This window comes from Topomyia yanbarensis, chromosome 2 (genome assembly GCF_030247195.1).
Source record: "Topomyia yanbarensis strain Yona2022 chromosome 2, ASM3024719v1, whole genome shotgun sequence".
In the NCBI taxonomy this organism is placed as follows: Eukaryota; Metazoa; Arthropoda; class Insecta; order Diptera; family Culicidae; genus Topomyia; species Topomyia yanbarensis.
Genome location: NC_080671.1, coordinates 300,867,138 through 300,893,152, shown reverse-complemented (window position 1 = coordinate 300,893,152; position 26,015 = coordinate 300,867,138). Strand labels below are relative to the sequence as shown.

The window sequence follows — 26,015 nt, the reverse complement described above, 5'->3', positions numbered from 1 at the left end:
ATCATTTGTCTGAACCAAATACAAACATATTTGTAGTTGTCTAAACTGTGTAAAACAACAATAACCATAACTGTTGAGTAGAATAATTAAATTGCACGTGCCTTTGGTGAATTTTGCATATTTGTTTGTGTGCATCTACATGCATCTAAGCAACACGTAAAATATAGGTTTGTTCCAGTACATGGAAGTTACTCCCTGTTGCTCCGGAGCAAAAAATTCTTGCTCCTTTTCACTCCGGTTTGCCACCAGAAGAAGAAAAAAGAGAAGAAGATAGTACAGGAACGATTTTCTCCCTGTTTGCTCCGGAGTACTTCCAATTTCTCCTGGTACTGGAACAAACCTTATGTTTTTTAAATACACCTTGTATACAGCCAGGATATTACGATACTACCCAGGCATTAGGTTTTACACCAACCGACGTAACCCCACAAAATGAGCCGGATGAACTTCGTTTGACAATTCTCGGTGGTTTGTTTACATGGAAGTTACGTGAGTTCGAATGTAATAGATGAGCACCCGTTGCACTCGCACTCACGCAACTGACAAGGTAAACAAACCACCGAGAATTGTCAAACATGAACTTTATTCACCATGAGTTCATTCGTGTCGTCATCTTGTAGAACTCAATTGTCCATTCCAAGAAAATGAAAATCGTCAAAAAAGGTCCGGTTGGCAATGATAGGCCATTGCCGGTTCGCGGTGACAGTTACTTTTCTTCACTTTACACGTCCCGTCCCAGGTCTATACCGGTTGGTCAGGTTCCATCATAAAAAAATCCGACCGAAAAGCTATTTTCGATTTGTTTTCCTCCACCTGTGACTGGTGGAAGAAAACAAATCGTTGAACACACAAATGCAGTTACAGATTGCCAAGTACTCTATAAAATGAAAACAAATGAAAGGAAAATTTCAATCATATATGAACAGCATGCTTTGACCGAACAGCGCTTCTAAATTAATTTTCCTTCTACAATTCGACCTGTCAACACGAAGGGTAGACAAATTTGATTGGGTGGTGAGTCATAAAATGATTACTCTTTTGTATGGGACCTTGGTGTATTTAATTTGTATTTGATCACACTCTGCATAATCACGAACAAAGGAGTGCGATATAGTTGCTTCGACCATTCATAAAAATAGAGCAAATTTTCTGGAAAATCATTTGGCATCCCTGCGCTAACACAAATATTTCATGTGTTTGCACTCTTGAAAATTCATGAAGTTCAAACAGCACAATTTTTTTTTCGCATGGCGATTTGTTTGACGTATACGCCGGTTTGACTATATTTGACAAAAATTAGGCGTAACGTCCGGTAACGCATCAATTTAAGCTACCAGTACACTGTTTGTCATAACGTAAAATATTTTATTAAGCAAAATTTGATCAAATAAACGTGTTTGACAAACAAATTTGACAAGGCCAGTACACGAGATCAACTGTTTAACAAACTTTTTTCATCAAATATTTGCATTGATGCATTACCGGACGTTACGCCTAATATTGTTTGACAAACATAATAAAACAAGTTTGATGGATCAGTACACTGTTTGTCAAATATAGTCAAACCGGCGTATATGTCAAACAAATCGCCATGCGAAAAAATTTTGTGCTGTTTGAACTTCATGAATTTTCAAGAGTGCAAACATTTGAAATATTTGTATTAGCGCAGGGATGCCAAATGATTTTCCAGAAAATTTGTTTTATTTTTATGAATGGTCGAAGCAACTATATCACACTCCTTTGTTCGTGATTATGCAGAGTGTGATCAAATACAAATTAAATACGCCAAGGTCCCATACAAAAGGGTAATAATTTTATGACTCACCACGCAATCAAATTTGTCTACCCTTCGTGTTGACAGGTCGAGTAGAAGAAAAATTAATTTGAAAGCGCTGTTCGATCAAAGCATGCTGTTCATACATGATTATATAGAATAAGCTTAGTATGCACCTCTTGCGAAATGAGCTTGCGGAAAAATTCTCCTTATTCCGCATGGAATTTTGACATTTGTTCACGAAAACTTGACAACCAAGTTTCAGTGCGTTTGCCATCAGATGTCGCTTCTGACTGTTGAAAAGAGATCAGCTGTTATTTGTTTATATTTTTGCTGAAAATAAAATTATTGATCATTTCCAAAAAGCAAAATATATTTTCATAATGTAATGTTTTTTACTCTAATTTTTTGAGCCGAGGTGTAAATTATACAACTAGACAATTTGTGTAGACCCTAAAAGTCCAGTGAAAAGTGACTACCTCTCAGTATGAAGTGCAAGTATGGTAACCAATAGCGTTTTCATTCCACTCCTAACGGGTATTTTCCAGATGATAGGTGCAGATTTCTATGGAAAAACAGCTTCCGCCAATGTTCATGTGGTACAGCGGTCCGAATACGGAAGCACTTATACCAGTGAGAAGGTTGTTGAGTAGCACAATTTAAACTTCTACAAGAAAGTCTCGTTAGGTGGTTGTAGTTGTTGGTTACAACCAAGTCATCTTCAAGTTAACAAGACTATTCAATTCTGCGGAGCACCGAAGGGATCGATCACAATAAATAAAACGATCCCTTTCAAGGTTCAATTCAACCAAAAGCAGCTACGTTTAGCGTCAACGCTTACTAGCAGCTAATATTAAAAAAGACTGCAGAGCCCAGAACAACCGTAAGGTATGCGAAAAGATTTACCGATTTTGTCGCATGATAAAATGTATCTAACAAGATTTGAAGCTTCATGAATACTAAGCTAATTTTCAAATTTCAGATCACCTACAAAATCGATACCCGTGCGCCTTGTTTTTTTGTAAGTGTATTTCTTCAAGCTGACGCTACCGCCGACATCAACTAAGCCACTGTAATCACACTCTACAAAGTCATCCACGCACTCGTCAAGATTAACCTGAACATATATTGCGAACTTTGGTTCCAAATCGCACCAAGTATAGTTATCGGGGGCGGCGCTAAAAGCGTGAAGCACCTTTAGCTATAAACAAGTTCTTTCAATACCGACTGTCAGTATTAGTCTACACTACTTTCTATTTATTTTAGGTCTTTCAATTCAATTGATTCTCGCTACCAAAACTATTTGGAAAAATGAGTGTAAGGCTTGTCCATTCCTTTGTATTGGTCATACTTTTGCAATAACAGGAATGAAATTAATAATAAATGCGTCATAAGATCCGACAAATTTGTCTAAGTCCGTCAGTCCGAGTTTATTCTTGTTACAGTATCTGAAATACTGCGTCATAACGTCCGGAATCTCATGACGCACACTGACATTGAAATGTTATGACACAGAGGTAATGCTTAGTATTCTGGTTCATACTAAAACTAAAAAGCAATATTACTAAAAAATACTGAACGATTTTCGTTGAGATCTCGGTTGAGAAATTACTGTCATGTGATTTCTCTGAACACTGGAGGTTTGCTTATCATTTTTTAGACAGATTGAAAATAAATCGCCATTTTCTTCACACCTATGGCATATTGTATGCCGATAAGTTTTCAATCGTGCAGATCATTTATTTTAGGTTGGCAAGGGAACTTCGTGGATTGAGAGAATGCACGAACAAACTCGCTACTGGGATCAATGTGAGGATCTGTAAAAAAAACTCGCGAATCAGTCCGTTAAGCAAGCCGGGATGTTAGTGTACTTATCTCATTTGTTGTAATATTGAGGTGATCCAGAAGATTAAGGTTGAACAGAGAATGCGCAAAAATCGAAAACGCAGTACTGTAACAACATTCTACATAAGCTGATTGATTTTTATGAAGATCTAACACACGGTGTGGAAAAAACTGTTTTTTTCGTTTTCAATTTTTGACCATTCTCTGTCCAACCTTAATAATTTAAAATTTTCAAAAGCATGCGGCGCATGGATGGATTCGGAGTGGGACAGCCCTGATAACCATCTTATCATTCAAGAGCCTAACGACCTGTTCAGGGTCATCCAAACAATATGTGGAATAGCTGGACTATATGGGTTAAAATTGGCGTATAATATTTTTATTAGGGAGGACAGCTTAGCGAGCGTGTTCAAAATAATTGCAGAAAGTGTAGCAGATGAAAAAAAAATTAATTTAGATTTCAACTTTCCAACTTTTGGCGATATTTAATTGATACATAAACTGAAAATGACCAAATAAATAAATAATAAAATATCTAAAATAATTAAACATACGAACAAATAGATGGGTATAATTAAATAAATAAACAAATAAATAAATAAGTTTTTAATTAATAAATGAAAAATAGATTAGAATGAATAAACCTATAAATATAAACAGATCAATAAATGAATAAATAAATAGAGACAGGGACAGAGAATGACCGGAACGGAGAGAATAGAGAAACGGTGAAAATTCACCTTTTTATTAGAAACACCGAGAAAAGATGTCCTCAAGCAGGAATCGAACTTGCGATCTCCCAGTTCCTAGTTGGGTGATTACAGGTTCGATTCATGCTTGAGGACATATCTTTTTTCGGTGTTTTCTAGTGACCCATTCATGATCGCAGTGGACTAGTGCTTGAGACCTTGTTGGAAATTTATAAGCGCTAAAACCTTCATTCAATTTCCAGGGTGTATCTGTTGACGAGATCACGGGCATAAGCATGTGTGGAGGACCGCAACTGCATGTTCGCGCCCATGCCGTCGCGAAGACCATGTGCGTTCGTACGTTCGGAATGAGAGAAATTGTGAGTGTATATGAGAAAATATACAATTGATTGTGTTAGTGAGTGCTAGCATGAATCTAATCCAAGATGTAGCAACAAAAAGGAAAATAACATGTCGAATAAAGAAAAAACGATGCAAAAAGATTAAGTAGAAGCGTATCAATTGACCGATACCGTTCACTGAAAAACAAAAATATGCAGAGTTAGCATACTTTCTATTCCCGTCTCTTTTATACTGCTGTGATTTTTATGCATTTTCTAGCATAAACTTGTAATAAGCATTCAATTAGTAGATAGACCGAATATATCCAATGCATACAATATACAGCAGAAGAAACGAAACGCAGATATAAAAGTATGTATAATGCATAAATAAAGGGCGTGTTCGTGATACATGAGTAGTGGAAAAGCAGAACTAGACAAATGAATGAAGTAGAAGAAAATAATACATGTTGCATGCAATCAGACCGCCTGAGCTCGTCCAAACGCCAGCAAATATCTTCCTACCACCAACGCAAACTACATTCTGTTAGAATCCCTTCATGCTACGCTGACCGGGAATGGATGATTTATGTCCATCGGCAAATTAATCGCACCTTAACCTATCCAATCCGATCCTCCCAAATGAGCCGAGTCGAATATACGAATTACGAACACCAGTAAAGTGTCCAACCAATCCAAGGAAGGGCCACAAACCAATCAATCACGCACACCATCTCTGCATTCACTCCCTGACCCAGCCGCCACAAACACTCAGCCAAACATACACATTCAGACATACGACTAGCAAACAACAATTGCACACACGTACTAAAAACCACAATTACTACATCACAACCACTAACAAGCTTCTACCCACATCTATTTAATTAACCTGTGCCCGATGACGAAGTCGAGCGATAAATCGAAACACAATGACCTCCACTGCGAGCCCTGGCCACCAAGACTGCCATTAAACTGTGGAACAATTTTTGCAAACACGGCCCACAGCTAAAGTCAATCTATGCCGACCCGCTAGTCGGCCACGCCAGTGTGCACACGCTGTTGGCTGACCATTAGTTTGGACTGGTGCTGAGTATGAAAAAATACAAACCATAAAAAAGCCAATAACCCCTTTTTGTCTCCTCGATATACCACTATCGAGGCGTTATGCATTGGGTAATAATGTGATCATCAACCATGTTCAACAAAACATCCAAGGATCCTGTCGTTTTAGACTTTTTCCATAAAGTATATTAGAAATAATAAATATATCAAAGATGAACGAAATATCAATCTATCTTATTCCAATCGCACAGATCACACCGACCCGAGAACGTGACATTTCCATGAGTCAGAAATATTGACCGAGCTAACCAGTCTAAAAACACCGAGAAATTAGCTATCCTTATGGTAATCAAATGCACTCCTGTCCTGAACTATAGTCTCATAGCCTAGCAGGATTCACACCATCCATCACCTAAGCGAGTTGATCAATTAGGAACAAACATCAAAATTACTATTTGTATCAGTACTTTCCATGAGCCTAAGTCAGCTTGTCGCTCGCTGCAAACGCCAGCGTTCCCGGGCCGTCAGACGATCGCTTTGAGATTCGTATTTTCAATTACAGACACGAAAATCTTCGTTGCCGAAATAAAACCATACCCAACCTGTTATATATTTTCTTCCGTGCCAAGTTCTCGATCTCCCGTCGGTTTAAATACCCACAATGAAAGATTGCGGGAAGTATATTCGCTTACAAAATCTCCAATAGTATCGCACTATCTGAAGTACGAAATGATATCGACACTATTTATTTATTTATGTCAATGATGCGAAAATCATGAGCCAGTTGGGCATAACATGCGTGGCGACATGAAAACTGCCACATCGGAAGTGACAATAGTATAAAACATCTTGTGTTTCTTCAGACGTATATGTACCGAGATTGTCTTGGATCCGTAATCGATCCTAGTTGGCATGCTCCACGTAACTACACATATACATCCACCATATAATTAGCATGCTTGGGTTTGCTCTTGAGAAAAAAAGATGTTCAGTCAAACTATCACAAAAATATAATTTCTGAAAACTTTAGCTGTCGGTTTTGAACAAGTAAACACTTCCGACAGTTTCCGGTGCAGTGATTTGATTTTTTTCTGGAGGGAGCCCAAACGGTGCATGGCCTGACCGCAGCGAGAAATGCATTTTGCCTTCCAGTGTGGGCGTTTTCCATAGTAATCGATTCGTAGCCGGTGACGAAACCCACTTTGCGAGATAGCTCCAGAATGCCCATGACTATCGAAACCATATTGTTAATGCCTGTTTGCTACTACTGGATATTGAATTTAGAATATTCCGTCCCGTCATACAGCACGCCTCGATGCATAAGCTAGAAATCCAAACTGGCAATTTGGCTTCCGAAAGAAAGTTATCGGGTGATTTGGGACAACGGAACTTTACACTTTTTCGCAACGACACTAATCTATGGTAGATCGATGGATGGTGCTGATGAAAAAGACTGCTCTAGTGATTTTGAAAGTTTGCATGAGTTTTCACCATTCTTTCAACTTATTCACCTATCGTATAACTTTTCACCGTTGCGACTGAATCTGCGTTTGTTCGAGCGTGCTGCAAATAATCATTACATATTGATTAATTATTTTGAGTTAAAAATTCCGATCATATTTTAAAACTTACCATTCGATTATCAAATATTGCATCATAAAATAAAATTCACGACCAAAAAATTTTGACAAATTGCGATGAACAAAATAATAGAAAAAAAACATGACTGAGTTTTTTAATATTTTTTTATCGGAATCTGTCAAAATTTCGCGAGCCTCTGAGCGGAATAATAGGTTTGTTCCAGTACACGGAAGTCACTCCCTGTTGCTCCGGAGCAAAAAATTCTTGCTCCTTTTCACTCCGATTTGCTACCAGAAGAAGAAAAAGAAAAGAAGATAATACAGGAACGATTTTCTCCCTGTTTGCTCCGGAGTACTTCCAGTTTCTCCTGGTACTGGAACAAACCTAATATCGCTGTCCAATATTTCGCAAGGAAAAATCTTGCCTTGGTGACAGCGCATAGAAAGCTGCGCTATCTCGCGGAAGTAATAAGAAACTTATCGTTTGTCGAACCGTGTCTCGGCTAACTGCAATTTTCGTTATCGTTTTCGCGAGAGGTGCGTACCGCTTACGAAAACAAAATGAAATTTTTTTCGCAAGCATTTCGCGGCGTTTTTTATGCATAGGTTTTGTATAGGAAATTTCATTTCGCAAGAGGTGCATACTTAGCTATACTTGGCAATCTGTAACTGCATTTGTGTGATCAACGATTTGCTTTCTTCCACCAGCCACAGGTGGAGGAAAACAAATCGAAAACAGCTTTTCGGTCGGATTTTTTTTATGATGGAACCTGACCAACCGGTATAGACTTATCCTGCTGCGTTGGTACTGTGCCGTTTTGACGTTTGGATTGGGAGGAAAACAAACCACTCCTGGGCTTAAGGGGAGGGCGGTAGTATAAAATTGCGAGATCTTGGTGTGCGTATTTCAAACGTCAGATATCTACACAATACGTCTCCTGAATAAGTTTTACAGCGACACAGATCATTTCAACACCTTTATAAATACTTCAGACGAGCTATTTCGAACGTTTAAATTGGCTGAGTTTTATATAAGTCAGCTGGAGGAAAAAAACCACAATTAGTGTGTGTTTAGGCAGACTTCAATTGGACAAAAAATGATTAGAACGGGAATTTGAAAAATATTTAATCCACTTGTATTGTTGGACATACAAAACGGCGATGAACACGGTATGGAATTGGACATACAAAACGGCGATAAACACGGTATGGAACGAAAGGAACAAATCAGGTGCACCCTGACGATGCCAAATTTCTCCATTGCCTCGCTAGTGCAATTTAACTACATTACATGTTACAAACGCCGCCGAACCCTCATACAGCAGCTAATTATTTCCGAAAGCTGCTTTTAGATTCGACCTAGCGCGGAAGAAGTTGACATCAAAGTGGATCCAGAGTTAGTACACGAGGGCGCGGACGATGAGCGATCAGATATCGAAAACGCAGTGGAAGATGCTGATGAATTAAACATTTTCCTTTGGAACCAAAAACCGAAATGCGCATCAAGGGAGAGAACGGGAAGATTTACGTTATTAGGGGGTTGGGAGAAGAAAAAGTTGAAATGGGTCATTTGCAGAGCGTTTTCGTCGATTTATGGATCCGGATCGCAAGATGAAACAAAATAGTTCGAAGGGAGAAAAGGGATCTGATGGTTTGCCGCTAAAGAAGGATCGTTCATTACCCATTCGGAACCGATGTCCATATTGTAATAAAGAGTTTGCGGGCACAGTTGCGGGCAAGTACCTGATGACGACGCACATTGGATGGCACACGAGTAGGTTATGGTTTTACTTTCTTTTCTGTAAATTCCAATTATATACTGTTTACTTGTTACAGGTGAAAAGCCGTTCAAATGTGTCCCCACTGTTCGAAAACATTCACTCAATCGATAACGCTGAAGATACACGTCAGGTTGCACACCCGGGAAAACTCCGCACGTGTGCGAATTCTGCGCCCGAGTGTTCACTCAATTCGCGACTACGAAGCTGAGTTTGACAGCTTGTGTGCGTGAAGTTCATGTAAACAAATGGATGATGGAAAATGAATAATTTTAAACGTGCCATTTTCAACGGTTTTTTCATAAATACATGAAATTTTTAGCACCAATCAAAACAAAAATCATCAAACGAGCTAATTTGGTAATGAAACGAGTAAAAGAAGTCGTAGAACATATTTATTTTGTGTCCTCAACATAACGCATTTTTGTGAAGCAAAAAACAAATAAGTTTTCAAAATGATAAAAAAAATTGAAAAATACCCTTTTCGCGAAAAAATTTTATTTACAGATTGAAAAGCAATATGTATACAACTTATGGTAAAAATTTCTCTCAATACAATTAGTTTGTTATGGAGAAATGTGTATTTTTCGTTGGCCATATTTATACCGCCAGGAGCTATCAATGTATATGGAGCAAAATGAAAAATATACTGATGTGCAGGTTATCTGCAGTTTTCAACCACGCAGACGGATGTCTTTAACCACGAAGAGGATATCACAGTAATGGCGAATAAGATTTTAGGACTATATACTTGCATATAGTTTGCTTTAAAGAAATACGGGTGGGTTTTGAGCAGTTGGACGCTATCAAGGTAGTTTTTGGCTGGGCAGATGTTTCCGCTTGTCATAAGAAGCAATACACACCGGTCAAAATTCGGTGGATTCCGAATTTCCATACTTCTGTTCAGAATAACGAGTGTTCTTGATAGTTATACTTTCAGTGAAATTCGACCAGTTTATAAGAACTTTTTTTCACGTTTTCTTTCAAAAAACTACCAAACTATATACGTTATGCTTTATTGGGCTGATGCTCTATTGGCCCATACCATTAAAATTACGTTTCAATATATTTGTATATTAAAATCACAATTTGCAATTAACCAAAAGGAAAACCTATGCTAAAACGTGAAATTCTTATTCCATATTTTCTGCGAAAAAGCTTTGACAATGGTTTGGTGGCTTAGCAGAAATGTTTAGCGGAAGTCTATTTAATCCCTTTCACTTATTTAATTAACTCAATATTCTTGAAATTTTGAAAATGGTCCATTTGAAAACTGACGAAAAATTAACATCATTTGTTTACATTTGCATCACCCATAGGCACAACTTTTGTAGATGGCGACACCGTACCTTCGATGACGCGAATTCTACAATCTGACGGTGCACCTGCGAACCCAACACAACCAGATAATGGTATAGGACGCGAAGTCGACATGCTGCCCGAGCACAAATGTCGAGTATGTAGCAAGGTCTACCGATCGGCAAAAAGTTTCCGGCTGCACGAGAAGTTGCATGCCACCGGGAAACTGTTCGATTGTCGCGATTGTGGTAAAAAGTATAACACATATGTGGCCAAATGCAAGGCTTCTAATACCGACGTGAAGGAAAAGATGTACTCGTGTAAAATATGCAGCCAAACATTCAAGCATCAGCAAAGCGGGGTGTACCACATGAGCAACAAAAACAAACACAAACGGTTCGATAGAGGTTTTGAGAGATCTGGAGACGGACGAAGGAGAGGAGATTTGCCGAAGCTAAAATAACTTTCTCGTTCCCAAATTGTTAAAGCTACCAAGCACAACACCGGGCAACTTGAGAAATTTTTCCTGAGCATGTTTTTGGCAAGTGGTGAGGATAGTGTACGCGTTTATTGGGTAGTATTTGGCGCACCAACATTAGTAGCGTAAATATCCAGCGTCAGACGCAGGTTCCGTTTGATGGGATCGATGGAATCGCTATCGACAGACTCTTCATCCTCTCGACTTCCACCCGGTCAAACCATTCGGAATTTGATTTGGAATCCTGAATGGAGTCATTATGGATTCCAAATCAAATGCAACAACCGATTCTGAGTCGGAATCGGTTGTTGCATTTGATTTGGAATCCATAATGACTCCATTCAGAAATCCGAACCGGTTCCGGAATGAGTTTAACTGGGCATGAGCTCATTCAGTACTTTATGATAAAATAACAATAGTCAACACAGGCTACGGTCCGACCAGGATGTAGAATTGAACTAGATACATTCGACAATAATACCACGCAAGACTGACAGTATACTCAACTGCTGTATGCTTTTCAAGAGTAGCTGATTCTTGGTGAACTATCGGAAAGGATTCCAAAGAAATGGCATTTGCTTACATTTCAGCATGTATCAAACAACTGAATTCAAATAGTTTGTACCTTTCCGATTTATTTGAGGCATGATTTTCCTGGAAAGACAAATACCAAGAGTATCAAAATAGCGTCGATTTTTTTTTAACGTGGCGAATGAATTATTTAAAGTCACGTAAATAAAACAATCAATCAAATTCTGTCAAAACAAATCAGTTTCGCGTACGGCGTATTTTGCTATCCTGAATGAGCAAAGCACATTTGTCAAACTTTCCAATCAACAAGTTTGACAAACTTCTCCATCGACAAGTTTGACAAACTGCAGCGTTACGCTGTTTGAAGTTTTGATAAACTGGTCAGTACACTGTTTGACAAACACGAATGAAAAATTTGGCAAACTGTGTTTGATCAAATATTTGAAGATTCAGTACACAGCAGTTCAAATTTATTTCACGAAAGATGTGAAATATTTGACGTTATTACAAACAGTGTACTGGTAGCTTAAGTTATCTGCTAGATTTATATTTAATCGGAACATGGTACGTTTTGAAATTTGTTTCAACTGTTTTTTTTTTATAATATTAGCATTAGAATAAACTGGAATTTACAGCAATTTGAAGTTTTCTACACTAATTTACCTTTGAATTTAGTTATTTTTTCTCCGTGTACGCTCATATGTGCATATATTGCGGTTGATAGTCGGAACCAGGATTTTTCTACCCCCACATATTGCTTTGCTTCCGAACTGAAAAGAACTAAACAAAACGCACATATAGCAGCCGAAAAATAACCCGGTGTCAGTCACCAATGAATTTCAGAGAAATTTAAACTTCAACGATTCGCTGTATGAACTTATTACCTTAAAAGCTTTTCGGATAAATAAAACCAGTTATACATCTCAATAAACTTTCTATTTAATGACTATTATTGTGCATCAACAAACAAACAACACCGACACCAAAACTTACCACAATTTGACTTTCATTACTTACACACGATTACACAATTTCCCACATTCGTTGGCTAAATTATGTGCACTAGACAAACAAAATACAAGCGAGAACACGCCAATTGTTTTAAAAAAAAACAATTTTAAACTTAAGCCAAACATGAACCACCATGTTTGAAAAACGCAAAAAACAACCAGCCGCCAGAAAATTTGTCTAACCCAGTCAAAAAGGGCAAGTTGCTGGCTAACGGGAAATTTTAGTTTGAGGAAGAGATACATCGGCGACAAATCGGCAAATACCTAGAGAAGCCACTTTCCGGATCTCTTGTCTCGTGATCCCAATATTGACTTCCACCTGATCTTAGTCTGACTCATTTGCTTGCTGCGAAAAATTCAGCATTTCGTCCGGCAATGCTTCCGGATTGGTTTTGAACTGACCTAACCTCGCTTTTTTCGTTGGTTGAATAGAATTAGCGGTAGTAATTTGTTTTATAAAATTTTGAGAATTGGGTGGATGCACTTGAATAATATGCCGTTTTAGGAAAGTGAAGTGCGAGTAGCTTAATTTGCACTTCGGGTATGTACAGTCATATAAAATGTTTGAATGGAAATGATTCGCCTGTAAATGGCGATTGATATGGCGCTGCAAACCATCAACATATCCGATCACTTGTTGCTTGCAGAGAAAACATATAATTTCATGCTGCACTTCTCTAATGTTCTGAAATTAATTGCTTTTAAATAAAATTCACTTACTCAAGATATTAGTAAGCCTTATTACTACTGATTCTTCCTCCAACTCAACAAGACGCAAAATGTCCTCCATGCTTATCTCTTTTAACACTAACCTTTAAACGCCGACATGTGCTTGGAAATCATTTAACATTACGTTTTCCGAAATTTCGGCAATACTATATCAAAATGCCGATACATGGTGTTTCTTTTTACCGAGTTCGTGTATTTGTCATTTTACTGATATTTACGGTAAAAATGTTTACCGAAGGTTGTTATACACACATATTAGAAAATATTTCAGTAAATAATTGTTCCGAGTCCCGGTGAATTGATTTTTTAACGATATTACGGCAAAAACTTCTTTTACTGAGATAGCCCGGCTTTTTTTTCGCCGAGCCCGCATTATATAGTTAAGTGTGTGCAATAGCCGGTAAGGAGGAGTATGTTTGCCTGCTCAAGCGCAGTATTTATGGTTTGCGACAATCTGCTCGCTGCTGGTACAAAAAGTTTGATGAAGTCCTTATCCATTTAGGATTCAAGTCATCGAGAGCCGACCCATGCCTGTACGGTAAACTAGTTGGGACCACTGGAAATCATGGAAGTGAAAAGGATTTTCGATTCTCTGCAGGAGGAGTTCGAACTCACTTGCCTTGGAGAAGTGCGACACTTCCTCGGAATGGACGTGCAGCGAAAAAATGGGACCTACACTGTCCGATTGAAGAGTTACATCGAAAAGTTAATAGCGAAGAATGGGATGGAACAAGCTAAAACGACGAAGTCACCCATGGACCCAGGATACCTGAGTACAACAGATTCAAGTGCCCCCTTCGAAGACCCTACAATGTATCGGAGCCTTGTTGGAGGGCTATAATATCTTGCCGTTACCGCTAGACCTGATATAGCTGCATGTACTGCAATTCTCGGATGCAAATTCAGCGCTCCGGGTGAAGCAGATTGGACCGCTGCGAAACGAGTTACCTGAAGGCAACAACTGACTACAGTCTGCAACTAGGAGGAGAACCAGATAAGATGCTAATTGGATACTCAGACTCTGACTGGGCAGATGTTGTTAGCCGAAAATCAACATCCGGGTTTGTGTTTTTGTTCGGAGGTGGAGTGATTTCCTGGGCTAGTCGCCGCCAGACGTCCGTCACGCTCTCGTTCATGGAGGCAGAGTACGTGGCACTCAGCGAAGCTTGCCAAGAGATCGTTTGGTTGAGGCAGCTTTTTCGTGATTTTGGTAAAGAACAGAAAGATCCAACCGTCATGAACGAGGACAATCAGGGATGTCTTGCGTTTATAAAGTCAGAGCGTACCCAGTAAATTTTGTAGAGCTCAATCGGCCCGATTATCAGGCCGATGATCGGGCCGACTAAGCCCGATAACGGGCCGATCAGAGCAGGATATCGGGTTTATATCCTGCAATTTTGCACCATTTGCATAAACCGCGTCAACCTTCAAATATACCAAACGCATCGACGTAATCGGACCGACGTGAGCCCGATGTAGAACTATAGAAAATCGGGCGATCGTCGTGCTCATTATTTTCGTTTGGGTTTTCTTTTTTTCAAATAAAAACAAAAACAATATTTTTTTGATTCAAAATTTTTATTAGCGTCAGGCTTTTTAAAATATTAGTTGCAAATTATATAATTTTTTGATGTAGGCGTGTGATTAATACCTCGAATCGCATTATTTTCCGATAAAATGGTATCGGCGATAAACGCCGTCCGATTCCGTATGTACCGAAATCCAAGCACAGGAAAACGATACGTGGTATTTCCGATGATTTGATTTTAGCAGTAACCGGTTAAGTGGGCGTCCCAAACGCAAATTATGTATCGGATTGATGTGCTGTAACCGGAGCCGAACTGACGGTGGCAGTTGTACTTCCGAAAGCAAATCCCGTGGTTTACTTCGGTTGCTCTATCGTTTTTACATTTTCCACCGGTTTCGGTGGATCAATTTTACCTAGGCCAGGATCCTTGATCGGGCTATTAACTATTGCTGAAATACCGCTCATTATCGGGGCGGAAGCCGTTTCTTCTCTTCAACCTTCGGTGGTGCATCCGCGGTGTCTATCGTATAAAATGACCCCTGCGATGGCGTAACTATAGGCGATTCCTCGTCTTCATCAAAATCATCACTCAAGCAGCTCAGAATCAACGATGATTTCGAGCGCTCGAACCTCTTCAAAACAACCTTGGCATAGGCGATTTATCTTTGGCTTAATGAAACTGATTCGTCCGCGAGGGGAACGTCACTTCTGAATGATTGTTATATTTGTCTCAATTCTGCACGAATTTTGCTTGGTTCGAATAATTTTGGGTCATTCCAATCAATTTCCTATTAATTCGAGTTCATTCCAAGAGCTTTCAAATATTTTTCGACAAATCCGAGCAAATCAATAAAATTTCAGATCATCTTTGCTCGAATTCTAATTAATTCACATCATCTGGCACCATTGCGCATTTTAATCTCGATTAGTTTTATAGTTCTGGCAACAATGTCTGCATTTGTTTTGATTTGGTCGAGTAGTTCATCGTAATTAATCAACCATTCGATAGTCGTAAATTTCAAAAGCTCTCGTTTTCGCTAAATGTTTGTGCCGGCATCAGGAATAGAATGTACAAGATCTATGCTAGCTGGAATTTACCAAATGTGCTGTGGAACATGTTTTATGATGGTACTCGGACGAGAGCTGTTGTGTCGGATCGTGGAAGGCAATGATTGAAACACCAACGAATTTTTCTCTTTTTTCTGCTATGAAGCATGAGTGATATACTATAAATACAAGCATTTCTACAGTTTGAACAAGTGTGAGCCAAACGTAAAGAGCCAGTACTGTAAATCGTCGAAACATGCATAAAAAGTATGCTCGCATCGCTGTTTCATTTACCATCCGTGTATTGCAGAAAACATTGGCATTAATTGGCATATGCTATGGAAAGGATTTGTTTCCAGTTGCTCGGCGTTTGATAGAACCTAAACTTTTATTGCTTCTGCTCATCCACATCATACATAGGTTCAGAAATGTGATTTCAGTGATCGACGACACATAATAAGTCAAAGAAGGGAAGTAAGGACTAGGGACGCCAAAAACTGCCGGGTAAATCATCTTAAGAAGTAGTTCAGTATTATTGAATTGTCAATTGCATTTACAACGTAACCGACCAATTTGCCAAATCTGTCGGCGTCCACGTTCGCTGCCTGGAGCGATAGTTCATTGTCGTAATTGGTGGAGAAATGAAAAGAAATTTGTTTGATGTGGATAGATCGAATAGAGAATAAAAAACTACACAAAATTTCAACATATGTATTGATTAAATATTTTGTTCGTCAATGTTTCGTTCCTGTGATTGGTATTTAACAAGTGATCTAATGTATTGCGATGTACTTAAACTGTAGAATATGTTGTAGCCATTACTTTCTGGTTTTTCCAGGTGAGACAGATATTGTTGTGTATCAATAATGAGTTCGCTGCTTTCTTCGTTTAGTTCAAGAGTAATATTTTCAGACAGAATAACCGTAAAGTAGCTTCCGACAACACCAACGCCTTTCGCTGAACTATCTGAAGGTGGATGTACGTATGCTTCGTCTAGTGTGTAGGCTGTTCGTTTTCCGGATAAATATCGAAATCCGTATATTTTCACCACATTCTCACTTTCATTGCATTTCAACACAATCCATTCTCCGCAGCGCATAGTAGTTAGAACTTTATTTTGCTCGCGTATTGCTATTTTATTGCTTACTGGCATTTCTCGGAAACGATACGATCGATCACTTGAGCATCGTTGAGTTCCATTCGTAATCATCCATAAGAACGTACTTTTCTTTACGTGTATTACCTTTCCGTTTTTATTTCTAATGGCGAATGTATGTCTTGTTGAGCATTTTGAATCTTTCAGATTCAACTCTTGCCCTGTGTTATAAAGCAGTTCTTCTGCCTCGCAAATGTTTGCATCTAGTGAATCTATGTGCATCTCAAAATGTTCGTTAGTGTCAATGGAGACAAACTCGAACTGCGCCGGTTTCGTCTGTGACTGTCGTAATGAAACGGAATCGGAGAAATCGATGTTCGCTTGTTCTATCCCAAGACTGATAAGAGTTTCATATGCACATTCTCTGGCTCTCTTAATAGTGGATAAGATTTCCTCTTCTGGTGGCATTTCGAAGATCGTGCGGTTGTTATTTTTTTGTAGTCTTGGAAATGAAAAGTCTTCGTTTCTACTATACATGATATCTTGCTTTGCTTGTAAGCGATTCAGTCTAGATTGAAAACTTTTCATTGTAAAATTAACCACTGTTGACTCTGTTGTTGAAAACGATCGCGCTGCACGGAAGAAACTTTCGCATGTCTGACTTTGCAGAAGTGATGGTATATAGTTTATGTTTTCATTTCTACAGATGCTGATATATTTTACTAGGCTGTGTGCATTGAGTTCTAAGCACCAATACGTATTACCAGTAATACAGTGTTGAATAGTATTAAACTTATACAAGCACCATCGTCTCCAGGCCCTTATTATAAACAGTGTGTACCTACAAAAATATATTAAATCACATTACAAATTTAAATAATTTCTGTGAATACAATCATTAAAGTTCCATCCCAAAGATTTCAATATTAAAGTGATGAAAATATCGTAGAATCCAAATTTTTAGGTTAATTTGTTGCGTTTTAAAGCCCCCATTCGCATGTATGAAAAAAGCCTTATGTTTACATTTGTATGTATCGCCCTTTTCACAAAAAAGCGTTGAAATATATTTTTTTCAAACGCAACACTCTTAAGCAGCACACACCGTATTGAATTAAATCCAAACCACCCCGCCCACCCACTTTGCAAATCATTCTGTGACACCATGCTGGTACCCGACAAATCCGCACACGGCCACCGCTGCCGAAAATGCATAGCGTCTACCGCTTATTGTAGTGCCCAGACGCTGCAGCCATGATCTTACCCGTTCGACATAAGAACAAAATCTGATTGAAACGGGTACGCGTCACCTCTATTTATAAACTAACCGTATATGGTTTAGTCACTTAGGTGCGAGTGTGTGCAAATGCCAACGTTACCGAAAATCGATAGCGCTTATTGCATCGCACGGAGACGACGTTGCTCGTGTGGGATAAGAGCAACAACTGATTTAAACGGACATGAACACGAAAAGTCATAAATAGAAGCAACATTTATGACTTTTCGTGTTTCATTGAGCAACTAAGCTGCCCTCTTTTGACGGCTGTGTCTGAGAAATCTGCCTCACGAATGGTATTTTTCCCGTTTTTTGTGAACTTTTTAATTTTACCAATTTCCAAAAGTCTACTTTTATTGGGGAGATATTAAATTATTACCAATATTTAAGTTAGGTGTTTCTGAATCGGTTGGTGTATGAATGATTAAAATCCATCTAGTAATATCGGAGTTATAAGCGTGCAAACCTTACATAGTTTCGTTACATGGGAGATAGTTTAGATTTTAGAATGACACCTAGCCCCAGATAGTGGAGTAAGACATTTTTAATGTCAAAATGGTTCATTATTTATAGCAGAATTTCAGGAGGCAGTTCGAGATATATTTTACTTTGTGAAAAACGACAATTACCAGCATTTGAAAACAGCATCCGTAGGTGATACAGATGAGTCCATAAATGCACACATGAATAATCGCATCATCGTTAAATACAGAACAGTTGCTTGGCTTGCTGCAACGGATTGTTTCATCCAGTGAAGTACAGCTGGTTTAGTAATTTTTAGAACTGGTTGGAATTTCATCTTGTCGTCTTCATTCAAATCACCCAATGACAATCCATGTTTATCTTTTGACACCGTACGAATAAGATCTTCGAGGTGCGTACGAGTAATTTGATGCTTACCTACAAATAGATGCTTTTGTATTTATAGATGTAGCGTCTTTAGTTATTACAATACATACCAATAATAAGCTGTTTGTCACGCCGCATTAACCTAGTCCTGAACTTGTTGATCGTATGCGTTGGATCTTGCACGCAAATATCATCGGTGTTGCATGATGCGACGAAACTTTCTCCATAAGGGTTGTCAGTGATTGTACACTCAAAAAAAAGTAAACGTTATGCCTATTGATTTTACACATAGATTTTTGCAATTAACGGAGGCATATAGACACTATTTGCTGGCACATAAACCTAATGTGTGTATTTACAAGAAATATTAATCTTACATTCACATTTCATAACTATTGGGCACATAAAACCCCATTCTATAACAATATGCACATATAACTTATGTGTGTTCATACATAGTTTATACAGTTGACACATAGAAGATATGTGTGCGCGAGATAACAATAGCATTTCTTCTTCATATGAATTTTAAGCGGTTTGAAGCAAATAGAATTAACGTTTGGATTTTTTTCAGTGTAGGAATACACATATCTTCTTTCATACCAGTGATATAACGTGGATCGCCGTCTGTCGATTTCGCTATAATCCTTATACCAACGTCGATCAACTTATTTTTTATGACACTCCATCTGGTGCGTACTTGAGCACTCGTGAACTTATTATCTGTACAAAAATACTGTAAGCAAAAAGGCGCCGCTGTTAATGTTAGTGGCTGTGCCATGGTTACCACAACATTGCGTCCAGTGGGGTATTTTTGGACATCAGAAATTAGTTTTTTAGGGGTTTTCACTTCAAATAAACCACACTGTGGTATTCCGCTGCAATCTAAAGGAGCTACTAAACCGCAAACTTTATTCTTGGTGGAGTCATACTCAAGTGCACCGTTTATTTTTGTGGCGTCTTCGCTCAAAACAATAACCATTGGTAGATTGTTTCTTTTCAAGTAAGCTTTAAGCTCCTCAACTCTAATTTTTCCCTCTTCGATTAATTCAGATCGCTTCTGGAGATCACGTTGCAATGTTCTAATGCTTGGACATGGAGTATTCGCATATAAAAATTTATAGGCTTCCGGTCCTTGCTGTATGAATTTGTATAGAAATATTTCTCTTTCACACCTGGAGTAACGCATACCGCAACTGCGAGTCAAGTGTTTACGCCGACTTTGTACAGTTTGCAGTAGAGATATGATGGGAGATGAATGGCCGATTTGTTCTAGCGTATCAACGGAGGCCAATTGTCGACACGCTATGAATTTAAATCTTCAGACAATAGCGGTTTTGCAACGATAGCATTGTTACTTAGATCTTCCTGCTGCAGGTCAGATTCGTTGAAATCAACAGAAGATACCGATTTTTCAAAGATAGCACTGTCACTACGTTCAAAAATTTCTTGACGAGTGGCATTTTCTGTGGTTTCATCCATGAACTCTTCTAAAGTTTCCATTCCGTACTCATCACCATCAAATAAAACGTCATCCAACAGCTTATGTTGAAAGGGTTCGATTTCACTTGTACACGGTTTCTTCGCCTGTGGAGTTTTATATTGCTGGAAATTTGATGTTTTTAATCCTATGATCTTGTGCATGTTTCTGAGATGCGATGTGAAGTTTGAAATTGTCCATGTTCCTTTATAATCGGCGCTACATGTTATTAGATGTCGACAAACGGGACATCGAACCTTGGCTTTTAGTGTTTCCTCTGTTTCTTCGAAAGATACGTCGATACTTTCAAGCTTTGAACACAGCTGTGTTATTTCACTAGATCCATCATTTCTACAATTACAATTAATGACAAATATTGCGTTAGGATTAGATCTAATAATATCTTGTACCTGCATTCATAATAATCTACGATTCGCGTGATAATGGCCATTGCATCCTTCTGACAGCCTCTTCTTACATTTGTTGGTCGCTTATGCTTTTGTTTCCCAAAGTGAGACCAACCCTTCTGTTGAACACAGTTTGCGATTTTTTTTATTAATGCCCGTTCTCCCGCCATGAATCTGAATTTACTTTGGTTAGAGCTGTATCGCCCCCAATATTTCTCCAAATGTTGGTGAGTTGCTGGGAGATTCATTGTTTCCGGCAAAAGGCGAACATCTGTTTCTATATCATCTATTTGCGCATCCGATAAATTTTCAATTGCCGGACTAATGAAACCTGACAACTCTAATGCGTTCTTTATATGATCCGGGATAGAGCACAGCAACATTTTTTCTATTTTTTCCCAAAATGATTCCTGAAAATGAGTGAGAATAAATATACAGTGAATTGTAGTTCCCGTTTATTCACCAAACACGTTTGTCAAAGTTTTAAATTAGTTCTGACTGGTAACATCAAAGGTAACATCCTAGAAATAACCTTTTATTCCGAGAAGTCTAATTCAGCCGATTACTCACCATAATTTTGATTTTATGGCTTGGACATTGGAGAAATAGGTTGATTAGTATCGATGCAGGTACATTTTTTCGTCACTACAAAATTTACTCGCGTATAACAAAATGGCGATGGTGAAAATTTTATACTTTTTTATTTTGGTTGACTTTTCCCCAACACTACTCGAATAGTTGACAATTCAACTGTCAAAGCGTGATGTTCGAACAATTCATTTTTTCCGTGACACATATTCTACGCCATTTCAGAGCATTATCCAAGTAGATACAGAACACTAGATAAGGATTGTCGCTGGTGTTCCCATTGTTTTCGCCTCGGAACATGTTTGTTTTGCTTTCGGTATATATCTGTCAAGTTATCGAAAGTCTCTCTAGTAAAAGTCTTTGGTCCGCACTTTTGGTACACGCAGAAAAATATGGCCTGCGTGTAACCACAAACCGTTTAGTTGAACTTCGAATTAGTAAAATGCAGAGTTTGTCTTTCTTCAATTCAGTCTCGTTTATTCTGCTGTGATTTTTATACATTCAAGATCGAAAACATCCAATGCATAAAATTTACAGCAGAATAAACGAGAGGCAAACAGAAAAATTACGTGATATTTGCTATGAAAAAAATTTCTATGTGGCATACTATTATAATATCATTAGTTTTCACATGATATATATGCGTGACAGATAATTTTTATGTGCTACTACAAGTTGCAAAAAAATATGTGTGAAATAAATATATTCAAAATAACAAATTTTCTCGGTATACATTTTCGACTGTTATTGTTATGAAATGGAAGAGTTTGTATATACCGCACAAGGAAATAAAAATTCATTAAAATTCAGTACAGATTTAGACACTTTGTACATTCTAATTAGTGAAAATACATCAACCAGGAATGGCAATTGTTTTGCTGGCTAAAAGAAACAAAAATGATTAGTCGCTATGAAACAACGATAGAGGATTATTTTTTTGCTTTTTTTATTTGGCCCATTTGACAGGTATATCCCGGAATCAAAACAATGATGTTCCAACCACTGATGCCAGCGACAATCCTAATCTAGTGTTCTGTATCTACTATTATCCATAATTATTGACAATACAAATCCCATTACTAACTATTTTAGCTATTCCAGTACCAATCTAAACAAATTAATTCAAAGTAAGTTATAATAGAACCATTTCATCGGCCAATCGTGGAGTGTCGGCCCCCTCGATTAGAACCTATAAAGGACGTGTAAACTTGCAAACTCACTTAGGATCAATCAATCGATCCATACTGGACCCGGACGCCGTTCAGCTGCTTCTAAAATTTGTCCTGCTATTTTGCAACGGAGAGGTAGGCTTCTTTTCCCAACTCCAACCTGTCGTACCGGACTGTCGTAAAGATTCCCCCGGATACCGCTGCTGTCCAGCTGTGTCGACTCTGCCATCGGACTACTCAGCTTTCTGCTCAGTTCCCCTCGGGCACCGCCGCTGCCAGCGATCCCTCCACTAGCAAAGGCGAACGACGTGTATCGGCTGCCGTTGTGGTTCATTTCCTGGAAAGAAAAAAAAGTTTGGTAATTGGGGATCCAAGAATCAGAAATGTAAACAAACCATACAAATTAACCACGAAATAATTGTGCAACGATTAGATTATTAGTGGTTCAATAGGAGCTCCAGAGTAACACTTGCATTTTTCGACCACTACTAATTGTCCTATAGCTCGGTGCTGGTCGTATCCTTCCGAGTTTTGTATAATTTCCATAATGCAAGGATATAAAAACACGACGGTTCAAGGAAGTCAGATTGCCAGGTGATACAGACTATTACTATACTGAAAGTTTTTCTAACCGACAAAGTTTATCGTTACCATTAATTTGAAATATTTAGACGATCGCAAAACTTTGAAACTCGGAAAGCATTTGGACTCGAACGAGTTTGCATGACACTGGTTTCTGGGCAGGTTAATGAGTCTGGATTAGTGTCCAGGGTGGACTATCATAGAGATCAGGTGTAAACAATTCTACCAAAAAAAAGTCCTGAATAAGTGTCACGAAAACGAATAAATTACCGAATTCCATGATCACGTTCAACACCTGAAAAAAAACGAATCTGTGAATAAATTTGAATAGATTATACAAATAATACGGTGCACTGTTTTGGCTGTTTATCTAAGGGATCAGATTGACCTAGATTATCGGGGTCTGATGGGGTGGTAGTCTGATGGGACTGGTGGAGAGGGATCTAATGGGGTTTAACGAGTTGGGGTTAGGACATGGCGGTGCGATATGTGGGGGAGTAACCCTTCGCCGCACACTCCAGTTAAAACCCAGAGTACATTTTTCTCGAGAGTTGTCCTACTGGAGCAGTAGAGCTAGGGTCTCGACAGGACTCTCAACAATACAATTGAAACCCAGACGGGAAATGTTACCCACTAACCCGGTCAAACCATTCGGAATTTGATTCGGAATCCTGAATGGAGTCAGTATGGATTCCAAATCAAATGCAACAACCGATTCTGAATCGATTGTTGCATTTGATTTGGAATCCATAATGACTTCCCTCTAAGAACGGTTGGTTTCAAAATCGTCCAATGAAGGGCGTTCGTTGGACCAATTTGGACAACGTCCAAATAACCGTTCAACGAACGTCCATCGTTGGACCCGTGTTGAACGATTTTGAAACAATTTTTTGGACGTCTCAGTGGGTGGGAAACTGCTTAAGGCCAATTGCAGTGGGCCGTGATTCTGAATGTGATATTCATTTTACGGTTCAGATATGTGCGGGCGTAGGGAGTTCGCGATTGCGTGTATCATTGTGAAGGGTTTAGGCGTTTGTACATTAACGTTTTCGTTCGCGTGTGAGTTTCTATGTCGCGTATGTTAACGTGTAACTTCGCGTGTATAAATTATATTTTATGACCGTGTGCCTTTCGCATATTCGCATTTCTCTGTGTTCGCATGTGTTCTTGGATGATCGCGGACCGTGAATCAGATACGTAATTTTTGATGTACGGTTCAGATGCAAGAAGAAAGTGAGTTTTTCCATATCACTAGAGTTCACTAGTGTCGCCATGGAACGTGTTGTCTAGTGGATATGAACGACCAAAAATAAAATCGCAAGGACAGAACATGTTTCGTAAAACCTGCTTCAAATGTTTTGAATGTGAAATTCTTATATAAACTTCAAGCATAAAAATCGAACTGAGGTTCTCCTCTGTAAGAGTCGGATTAAATAACCTTCAGTATAAAAACCGGAAAAACTAATCGATTCTTACAAAGTAGTTTTTTTAGCCGACTTTTTATCTTGAACGTCGCGATATACGGATACTCTTGCATACGAATTATTTAATTTTAACCGGTTTTTAAACTGGAGGTTCATCCTTGTCGAGTTTTGCGGTTGACAACTTTTTTAGCGTTTCTTATGCTGAAGGATCTCAGTCCGATTCTTACGATTGAAGTTTATTTCTGATCTTCACATTCTAATAGCGGGTTTAATGAAACATTTTCTTTCCTTGTGAGTTTTATTTTCCGTTGTTCATATGGACATTATTTTTTGATTGGTCCAACTAAATGTATGAAGTTAAGGGACCCACGTAGACCGAAATTTGAGATTTTTTGAACCCAGCACCCCCCTCTCCCTAGTAGACTTAAGTAGACTTTTGCCAACCCCCTCCGCCTCTAAAGGCTAAGTAGACTTTTCGATTTTTTTATTTGTGGAAAAAATGAAAATAGCAAGAAGCACATTATACGGTCAAATAAAAATTTAACCTGAGACGTTCAGATTTCTTTCAAGCTTTTCAAATATTAAGAACAAAAACAAACATTGATGAATAAAGCTTTTGACATTGGTTTTTTGTGTACTACTGCTCAAATCAATTAGTATCAATTGGGGGAAATATAAAATCAAAATATTTTTCTCCGAAATACAAGACTTGTATGTCGAATTTTATAAATTTCTTACAGTTTTGAGAAAGGTTTCCGTTTTAATTTCACTATACTATAAGTTGGACTTATAAGAACACCGTGTAGTATGTAATATAATACAAGTGTGAATTTAAAAGTGCTTTCAAATATTTGTATAGCGAAATACTTCTTTTCTAAGTAAGTCACACAAGAATGTTTCAAAAAATATATTGCTATAACTAATTCAAGTTTAGCTGAAATGCTACTTTTACCAACAGTGCATGATTGCTAAGCTAGCAAGTGCTTTTTGAGCATTAGTGGAGCGTAAAAATTGATAAACTTTAGCTAACAATTTGCAATTATACTGTCGATGTTAAGTATTATCTAGACTGAAATATTTAACTAAACATGCACGCAAAATTTCAATTTTCGTGAACAAATTTCAATATTTCTAAGATAATGGGATAATTTGAATTGTCTTATTCGATTAAAGGGACGAAACTATCCAAATCTTTCCGAAAATATCAGACTACCTCAAAATCAAAAATTGGGCGTTTCTTGTTATCATGCTTAACTTTGACCATTTTTGAACTTTAACTGGTTCATACATTTAATGGTCCATGCGTGTCTGCTAGTGGTGTCTGAAATGATAATTCACGACTGCAGGATTTTACAGTCAAAATCTTTTACGGAGAGGAATTTTGGGAGATCGTCTTTAGAACTGTCATTTTGTGTTATTCCTATAATTCTACAACAAAGCGTTCACTCGAGTT

General features: G+C 38.2%; 2 long non-coding RNA genes across 2 annotated transcripts; one reads left to right on the top strand and one right to left on the bottom strand.

Moving 5' to 3' along the window:
- The first annotated feature begins 2,037 nt into the window (after positions 1-2,037).
- Positions 2,038-4,306, top strand: LOC131683371 (uncharacterized). Its single transcript, XR_009304516.1, has 3 exons — positions 2,038-2,272; positions 2,323-2,662; positions 2,757-4,306. It is a non-coding gene; the product is annotated as an uncharacterized LOC131683371 (long non-coding RNA).
- A 2,400-nt stretch (positions 4,307-6,706) lies between these two features.
- LOC131683372 (uncharacterized) lies at positions 6,707-7,681 on the bottom strand. The gene is made up of 2 exons (XR_009304517.1): positions 7,347-7,681; positions 6,707-7,277 (listed from the first exon to the last, which is right to left on the bottom strand). It is a non-coding gene; the product is annotated as an uncharacterized LOC131683372 (long non-coding RNA).
- Positions 7,682-26,015: the final 18,334 nt, after the last annotated feature.